The sequence below is a fragment of the Adiantum capillus-veneris genome, chromosome 4 (assembly GCF_014529385.1).
Source record: "Adiantum capillus-veneris isolate H3 chromosome 4, ASM1452938v2, whole genome shotgun sequence".
Taxonomy (NCBI): domain Eukaryota; kingdom Viridiplantae; phylum Streptophyta; class Polypodiopsida; order Polypodiales; family Pteridaceae; genus Adiantum; species Adiantum capillus-veneris.
In genome coordinates this window covers 148295718-148305546 of record NC_140934.1, presented here as the reverse complement: position 1 = coordinate 148305546, position 9829 = coordinate 148295718, and the positions used below count along the sequence as shown (strand labels likewise).

Below are 9829 nucleotides of genomic sequence, written 5' to 3'. Positions count from 1 at the left end.
GATGATATCATCATTTACTCCAAGTCTTTGGAGGAACATAAGCAACATCTCCAAGTGATTTTTCAAGCATTGAGGGAGAACAAACTTTATCTCAACCAAAAGAAAAGCGAATTATTCCTTCAAGAGATTCAATACCTAGGTCATATTATCTCTAAAGATGGTATCCAAATGGATCCATCAAAGTTAGAGGTAATAAAAGCATGGCCTAACCCAAGAAATCTACATGAGCTAAGAAGCTTTGTTGGTATGTGCGCATACTATAGACGCTTCATAGCAAAATTCTCTCAAGTAGCAGGACCACTACACGACTTAACTAAGAAGAACGTTAAGTTTGTATGGACTACTAAGGAGAAAAATGCTTTTGAAAAGCTCAAAGAGAAACTTACTTCGCAACCAGTCCTCGTGCTTCTAGATCTCTCAAAGCCATTTGAGGTCCAATGTGATGCTTGTGGTGATTGCTTTGGAGCAGTTTTGCTTCAAGAAGGGCATGCCACAGCATGTGAGAGCCGAAGGCTCAATATTGATGAACGAGTCTTGGGCATTTATGAGAAAGAGATTTTAGCTGTTCTACATGCCCTAGACACATGGAAGCACTACCTATTGGGGACTCCATTTATCCTACGAACCGACCACCAAAGTCTCAAGTATTTCATGATGCAAACCAAGCTTTCCGACAAACAAATGAGGTGGGAAAATTTTCTTTTGCAATTTAATTTCCATGTTTCTCACATAGTTGGTAAGCACAATCAAGTTGCCGATGCACTTTCACGACAACCAAAAGTTAATGCGGTGTCTATAGCTACTCACAATGATCTATCCTCTATGATAGATGAGTATGCTACTGACCCTGACTTTAGAGACATAATGTCAGCCCTTGCTTTGGGGAAGAAAGAGGAACCATTCACCTTGCAAGATGGTTATCTTCTCCACATCAATAGGCTATGTGTTACCCATTCCCTTCGTGAGAAAGTTATGTATGAATCCCATGCTCCTCCATATGCGGGGCATAGAGGTATTCAACCTACTCTCCGAGGAGTAGAGATGTACTTCTATTGTCCTACCATGAAAGTGGACATACAAGAGTATGTATCAAAATGTGTAGTATGCCAAAAGACCAAGTATGATAGAGGGAAGCCACCTGGATTACTCCAGCCATTGCCTATTCCAAATTCACCATGGGAGAGTATATCCATGGATTTCATCTTTGGATTACCCAAGTCTATCCATGGGAATACAGGAATATGGACAATAGTCGAGAGGTTTAGCAAGCAAGCACATTTTATTCCTGTCAAAAATACTATTAAGGCACATCAAATGGCAACTCTCTTCATATCTCAGATTTTCAAGCACCATGGATTACCCACATCCATCGTGTCAGATAGAGATCCTAGAAAGACCAGTAATTTCTGGAAAGGTCTCTTTGAAAATCTAGGAACAAGATTGAATTTCTCTTCGGCCTACCACCCACAAACGGATGGCCAAAGTGAGATAGCCAATCTTACGATACTCGATCTACTCAAGACTTATGTTACCGAAGTAGATCAATGCTCACAATGGGAAAAGGACTTACCTCTTGTAGAGTATGCCTACAATAATACTGTACATACTTCTACGGGAAAAGCACCTTTTGAGATCATTGAGGGAAGACCTAAAAGTCCCTTGCTACTCAAAGTACATAGGAAGATCTTCGCCGATGATGAGTATAGCCGTGACTTACAATAATCTTTTGAAAAGATTAGGGAGGCTATATCCATCTCTCAACAAAGGCAAAAAGCTGTTTCTGATAAGCACAGAAGAGCCTTAATGTTCAAAGAAAATGATTGGGTCTTACTCAAGTTCCCTAAGGCTCGATTAACGCAAACGACGGGCAAAAATCCTACGGGCCATCAGAAGTATTATGCTAAACTCGCAAAAAGATACTATGGTCCTTTCCAAATATTCAAGCCCATCAATGAGATGGCTTATCAACTCAAGTTGCCCAACCATCATACACAATGCCTTTCATGTAAGCCTACTTAAGCCCTACAAAGGAGAGCCACCAACTGAACCGATCATTGAAGACCCTCCCGAAGTTGAAGACCAAGAATAGGTTCTACAACCCTAAGTTGTCCTTCGGCATGAAGACAAGGTACTACGACATGGTAAGATTATCCGACGGTATCTTATTAAGTTCAAAAATTCTCCTTTTGAAGATGCTAGATGGATGCAAGGAGTACAGGTTAAGGATAGTATGAACCTTGTCAATGCTTACAATGCTACATTAGAGTAAGCAAATGTACAAATTTCTTTTAAATGACTCATGTTTTTGTCTTATAAGACTAGTCCTCTTTTTACTTGTGCACAAATTTAACTAGTATGCATACCTAGAATCATGTTTGTGATGACGATGTCTCTCAAACACCAAGTAGAATTTGTCACTCTACTTTGGGAGAATGAAATGGACTAAAGAGCAAACATGCTTGTGGCATCTATGTCTCCCAAGCACCAAATGGATTATTCATCCATCTTGGAAAGATGTCATAGGGTAAAAAGGGATCCTCTACCCGCTAAGTAAGATTAACTAATGACTAAGGCTTTATCTCTTCTACCTCATAGTCGAGGACGACTATGATTTCAAGAGAGAGGTAATGTCATAAAATCTAATATCTAACCAACCCAAATGATTTTCTCATATTAAATTGATCACTTAATGTGGGAGAATAGACGGGAACAAGTGTTAAGATATAGACATGTGCTTATAGATCTATCTCAACCCGAGGCCAATGGTAAAGGGACCCAAATGAGAGATGGTCTATCAAAGAGCAAGGCTCACCAATGGAGCATAAGACCTTAGGGTTAGCTTCATTGAAGACCTCCAATAATGTGTGTAAAAGTCCTTTGACCTTAGGTAAGCTAGGGCTGAGCTTGAGGCGGGAACCCGGCCCAAGCTCGAGGTGCTTGTCGTGCTTGAGGTGCTTGACCTGCTACATGCTTGAGGTGCTTGACTTGCTACTTGATTAAGGTGCTCGAGGTGCTTTGACATGCTTGCCTGAGATGCTTGTGGGAACACCCCTAGTTCAAGTGCATTGTCATGCTTGATGACTAAGGTGCTTGAGCACCAAAAGTCAAAAGTATCCCTACAAGAGGGGGGGCGATCCCTTTTCCTAGGGGATAGAGAGAGCACACACACTCACACACACAAGGAAGGCCCAAGCTTGAAGAGGCAGCAAGGACACATGTCAAGCCCCTACCTATGTTACCTTCATGAGATGCCTGAAGCCTATTGGTTGGCCACCCAAGGGGTCCAATAGTAATTTAGGAGATTTAATTAATTGATTTAGCATTTATCTAGCCTCTCTCTCAAAGGGGAAAGGGGGACACTTGTCTCAAGGCTACCCCTACTGCTTGTAATGCCTCTTGCTTATGATTGGCTAGGCCTGGAGGGGTCCAATGAGCTTCAAGCATGAGCTACAAGGGGGGGTCGACCCAAGCAAGCTAGGGGGTTTCTTAGGGGGTATACTCACCCACACACACTCACAAACACTCTTATTGTGTGCTATGCAAAGTGCAAGAGCTCCCTCTCCAAGCAAGTAGAGGAGACCATACACCAACACTCTTGGCTATGAAGTGCAAATCCAACCAAGAGCCATGCTTCAATGCTTAAGCTTTCCATCTCCTTCTTCTTCATTACTATGCTATTATGTATGCTAGCAACAAGAGTTATGATAAGTGAGGAACTAATTCTTTCTCCTACGAAATGTTTCTTCTTCCTCTTCCCTACCCTCATTCCTTGCTAGCTCTCTCCACCTTCGAAGGTGTTTGAGGTCTTGGGACTGAGGCTTGGGATAGCTAAAACTTTCTTCAAGTTTATGTTATGTTTGTGATGCATGAAGCTTTCCCTCTTCATTACATCACCTAGGTCACAAGGAGCACAAAGACTGTATTGTAACAAGTCTCTCTTAATGGGAGAAATCATAATACAAATGCGTATTGGATGGGGGACCGGCTCCACATAAATCCGGTCCTCAATTGTTGTCATGTTCTCTAAATTCTCTCTCTTGCAAAAGTATTGTTTATGCCAGGTTAACTAATTGCTATGATTATGTTGCTATCTTCAATTATGTTCACCCGTTATGCTCACAAAGTTATTTCTCAAAAGTACTCTCATTAATTTCCGCTACTCTCAAGTTAAATAGGCCAATTCCATTACATTATGTTTTGAAAATTTTTATTACTTATGAAAAATAATGCCTTGATATAATGGTTAGATCTTTAAGTTTTGAATATTTTTTTAACTTTTATTTTAGTTATTGTATCACAATTATAGAAAACATTGGACTTGATAAGCTCTCCAATCATCCGCTTGCAAGCAGATGATTAGAGAGCTCAAACACCTACTATACACTAAGTACTTGAAATAGTGATTAATTTGGGTGGCTATTTTAAACTCTTGTATTAAAATTAGATAAAACATAAGAGTTTTTGAGCTCTCTGATCATCCGTTTGCAAGCGGATGATATGAGAGCTCAAATACTTACTATACACTAAGCTTTTAATTTCATTGTTTTGTAGAAATTTTGTGTAGAAATAGAATAGACTCCATCCATTTTTTAGTTTTTTATACTTGAAATATTTTTTTGGTCTTGACAAACCTCTAACTTTTGAATATTTTTATTGTATGATTTTTATAATGTATTTAATGGCGCCCAAGAGAAAGAACACAAAAAGAAAGATCCATGCCTCTCAACATAATAGCCGTCAAGTGAACATGAAGTTGCATTCAGGATGTACTTCTAAAAGAATGATAGAACAAGAAGCATCATCACGTGTACGTCCTTTAGACACTACCCCTAAAAAGAAAAAACCCATACGTGACAAAAAATGTGTTTTCATTGTTTATGATGATGAAGCTGAAGTGGACAAGGATTCTAATCATATAGAAGGTATGTATAATCCATTGCCATGGTTTATAGCATTGACTACTTTTACTTTTGTTATTTTTACGATTTTGGTTTTTTTTGTTTCTTTTTGTAGATGCTAATTTGGATGAAGAAGGTCTTGATGAAAATGAAGAAGTGAGTAATGAAAGTGATCAAGGGAGAGAGAATGATGGTAAGGAGAAGAAACATTCAAAACAATTGGGCAAACAATTTTCTCTTGGCTTGATGAATGATGTGTTGAGCAAGTTTTATGTGAAGAAAAGGACTATGCCTCCTCCTATTCCTCTATGTAGATTGGTGGCTCATGAAGCAGTTAGATTTGCCACCAATGATGCACAATGGTTGATACCTTCTTTTGACTCATCTGCTTATCTTGAAGCTATGGGTCATTTCTTGTTTCCATGGAGGGTGCTAGAGGAGAGATAATGCCAGTGACAACAAGAAACCTTGAAGAGTGGGGACATGTATGGTGTCAAAAGAATGATGAGTTTGAGAGAGCTCTTGGAAAAGAGTGGCATGACCTGAGGGGTAAGAAATTTTTGGTTTGGGATGGTAGCCACAGGTTGAAGACATGGTGGAGACGTATCAAAGAAAGTATGTCCTTTTCTTACATTCTCTAATTTCCTTGTTGTGAATGATGCTTCTATCTGAATCTTATAGTTGTCGTTTTAATATACAGAGTACTCCGATAATGCGAAATACCATGTGAGTGTGAGGTGTCAATTTATACAAGTACCAAAGGCAAAGGAAGTAGAGCTTCTACTTGCCCTAGACACAACCAATGCGTAAGTCACTTATCATCGCTTAACTCCATGAGAAGGAAACATTATGATTAACTATTCACTTCACATAATTTATTGTTGTAAATAGGATTTCTAGAGCTGAGGTGACTCCAAACATGGCTCATGAGGTGTACATGTTTCAAAAGTTTAGTGTTGCCAACAAAGAATCTATTCTAGATAGATTGACACCCAAAATGAGGAAGTGGGTAGAAGTTGAGATGAGTGTAGAGGCCCGATATTATCATGGTGTTCCTCCTTGGTATAACTCTCCTTGTGAATTGATTTCACAACTTGTTTGGAAGGTGACTACTCTCTTTTTTCTTCCTTCCATTTATAGTTTTGTGCATTGCTTGATGGTTACATAATTAATTTATGATGTAAGGATGAATTTCAAGCATTCCTCTCTAAAGAAAAGGCAAAGATTGAAGCATTTAGTTTAGATGAGGGCGAGAGGAAGAAACGTTTAGATAAAGCTTCTAGAGTAGAGGAGGAACGGATCAAAGACAGAGGCTACAAGTATCTATACATTGCAAATCCCCATAATGGAGAGGATTTCTTTAAAGTGTTGATTGGCACAAAGTGGGAGGATACAAGCAAGTGTAGAATTACAAGAGACAAATTGTATTGCCTTACAAGTTCTAAAATCTCTCCTAAAAGGTATTTTGGATACAGTTATTTAGCTATATCTGATTTTGTTCAATGTTTTCTTTAAGTTTAAGTTTGTACGTATCGTAGGAAGAAAATATTACTACAACTCATGAGTCTCACAAAGTCCAAAGACCCCCTATGTCCTCAATTTCAAGATTATAAGGCATTTTGGACTTACATGAAGAAAGAAACATATTGGGCTCATATGCACTCTGAGACCTCTCTTTTAATCCAAAAGATACAAGTTGAAGGGCCACAATTACCAGATTCATTGGATGAGTTCTTCAAGATAAGCTTGAAGAATCATGTTTTGCAAGTATACATAAAGTGAAATATAAGTTAGAATTTATGAATATGTTTACATGTCTCTTAATTGTGAGATAATTACATGCAGGCTTTTACATATCTTATGGATGGGGTGAAGTCTTCGGATGTTGTAGAGAAGATGTCTGAGCTTGTGTTTTCAACAAAACGGCTTCTGTATAGGTTTGACTCTAAGATTACTTCTCTATTGATGGTGATTATTGCATTGTGAAATGCATGCATGAGAAGTACTTCATTCTATACGTTAAATTCCTCATAGAATCTTAAAAATGGATGGTTTGTTTATTTTGTGTCATGGAATTACCAAAATAAAGGAGAATATTAAAAGAATTTAGTGGCTTGATTTTCTTGAATATTGCTTTGCCTTAAATTCCACCTGGAAGCCTAAGATAGGGTGGCTTTAATGGTTATTATTTGAAAAATGTTCTCTAAAACAAAGGAGACTCTGCTGAAAAATTTGTGGCTACTTTCTACTTTTCTTCTCTCAATACTTCTAGTTTCCTTTGTACTTTGACAATTGTTGCAGGTGGATTTTGCAATGTGTTGAAGAGGGAAGATTGGGTGAGATTTCACAATTGACAAGAGAGTGGGTTGATGTCAATGATGAGAGTACTATGTATTCTCCCTCCCTGCTTGAGAAAAATATGACACCATGGGAAGTACAATTATGTCCTTGGTGGCTATCCGATTGGCGTAATCCCAAAGCAAGAGAAGGATCTTCATGATAGTAAGTTCTTAAAATAATGTGAAAGATTAATTTATGAATGTATGTGTGTACTTTGAATCTATGCATATGATGATAGAAAAAATGATGCTTGTAGGATTCAAGCAAGAGACCCATAGTAATAAAGAATTGGACACACTTACTACACCCTCATCTATGGAGCATCAAGTAAGCGAAGGCATTAGGAAGAGAATGGAGCCTAGGAGGGCCTCTTTATTTGGCAGTTTAAGGGAGTCAAACCTTTAGTATTAAGAAACCAATCAAAGGAGAACTTTTGAATTCAAACAGGTAAAACGGCTAATTTATTTGAATTCAAATTTTCCCCTCAAAATGAAATTTAAAATCTAGTGGGCAAACATATATCATGTAGCATATCTATGGAAAGAGCTCAGCGTGTAGATTCCAAATCTATAATCTTCACTCAAATGGGAGATCATATGTAGGAGTTATGGAAGGCCGAAAATCATAAATTTATTCTCTCTCTTTTTGGGTGGAAAAGTGCATCCTTTGACCACTCTTACACCTCTCTTACACAACCACCATTCTTGCACACATGGCATGTATCTATTCGTCCAAATCTTAATCACCTCCATAATACTCATGGCAAATAAAAAGGCCCTCCTAGACCCCATCCTCTTCCTAATAAAGTGCCGAGATTGAAGATAGTAAGAATGCCACAAAAGCTGCCCAAGGTACACAGTCCAATGTGAGGACTACTCAAACAACCACTGGAGCTACTTCTTCCCTTTTTGTTGGCATTTCGGACAAGAAAGGTAAAGGGCTTATGGAGCCTCCTAGCACCTCAAGTGATCCAAAGTGGATGAATGCGGTTGGGGTCTCGTTAGCGCCTACTACCTCCTTTGTTGCAGAGTCCTCTCTAGGTCAAGAGAGTTGGGAGAGACGACCTATGACACGTTGGGTTCTCTTTAGCGCCTACTACCTCCTTTGTTGCAGAGTCCTCTCTAGGTCAAGAGAGTTGGGAGAGACGACCTATGACACGTTCTGTTGACAAGTTGTCTCAAATGAATTTGAATTTAAAGTTACTTGCATGTAAAGATTGTTAGAAAGTTACCTCTGTAAATAATGGTTGCAGGATTCCAATACCAGACTTTCGTTGATGCTCTACTTGTTGATGTGACCCAAATTGATAGATTTGTTGTAATTAGGTAAATGCAACATCCATGAAACATTAAATTTAGTATGTTTTTCAATATATTACTAGAAATTATTTCTAAATAGCATCAACAAGTTTTTTGTCACTCAAAAGACGCATCTTTATAGCAAAGATGGAGTGCCATGTCGAGAGGTAGCTCGATTGATATTTGCAGATTTTTCTACGGGTTTATTGGTGGACGCCCTTGGTCCTATCCCTTGGGGTAAGTAAAATTTTATTATTTTAAAGGGTAACAAGAAAGTAACTTGTCCTATTGACATTTTGATTTTTTAGAGGGCATGAATATTTCCAAGTGAAAGACTTTCTCGTCGGGTTTGGTAAGGGGTTGCATGGATCTTGCTTGCGAGTATTTCGCCGACAAGGGCTTCTTGGTCACCATGTGCTTAGCTGAGCACATAGGGGAGTTTCTTGTGGATGCATCAAGAGTGGGGCTTGTGATTCATCGTACTTGGACGCTTGTGTGTGACTCCAAGGCATATCGACATCCCGTCACTAGAGAGGCGATAAGATCATTAATGTTTTAGTATATTTTGTTTTCATTTATTCTATGGTAAGCTTCTTAATATGATAATATCATATTTACAATTTGTGTATTCAAATAGGTGCTTGATCTTATAATGTGTCTTTGGCATTGTGTTGGTCAAGCTGTGCAGAGCTACGACAGAGAGAGTGGAGAGAAGATTTCTGAGAGGTTGTTTCTAGCATACCGTAGCTATGTATTAGATGATTTGTTTTTACAACAGAAGTTGATGGTGAAATATATTCTTTCGGTAAGTCACTTATCTTGTATGATGTTTATTTGAATGGTCCTTGTATTAATTAATTTTGACACAATGTTTCCACCACTTGCAAGAGTAATGGTGTTTATTTCTATGTTGGTGACATGGTCAGGTGGTTGTTGGAAACATTCACAGAGCATTGCGACTATGTCTTGGATGTGTTTGCAGGGTGTGGTGGTTTGGGGAAGGCGAGTGCAGAAGACCTGATACATTTCATGTGTTTAGAGCTAGATGATGTACTCTATGAGCAATGTCTTTCTCCCATAGTGTGTGGACCCGTGCCAAGTTAAGAGGGAGGAGATTGTTGTGAGAAGATCCATACATTTGATTTTGTTACTACTATGATCTATGGATTATGTACTTCTTTTACTTTTTTTTGGGTGGTAACAATGTGTGACTACATTATTGATGTCACTATGTTTGGAATGTCTCTATGTTTGGCATGTCTCTATGTTGGTTTGAGAAAGATTTAAGATCAC

At 38.5% G+C, this 9829-nt stretch overlaps 1 pseudogene; it reads left to right on the top strand.

The window, feature by feature from the left end:
• The first annotated feature begins 4678 nt into the window (after positions 1-4678).
• LOC147460138 (uncharacterized) lies at positions 4679-9557 on the top strand (annotated as a pseudogene).
• The last annotated feature ends 272 nt before the right edge of the window (positions 9558-9829 follow it).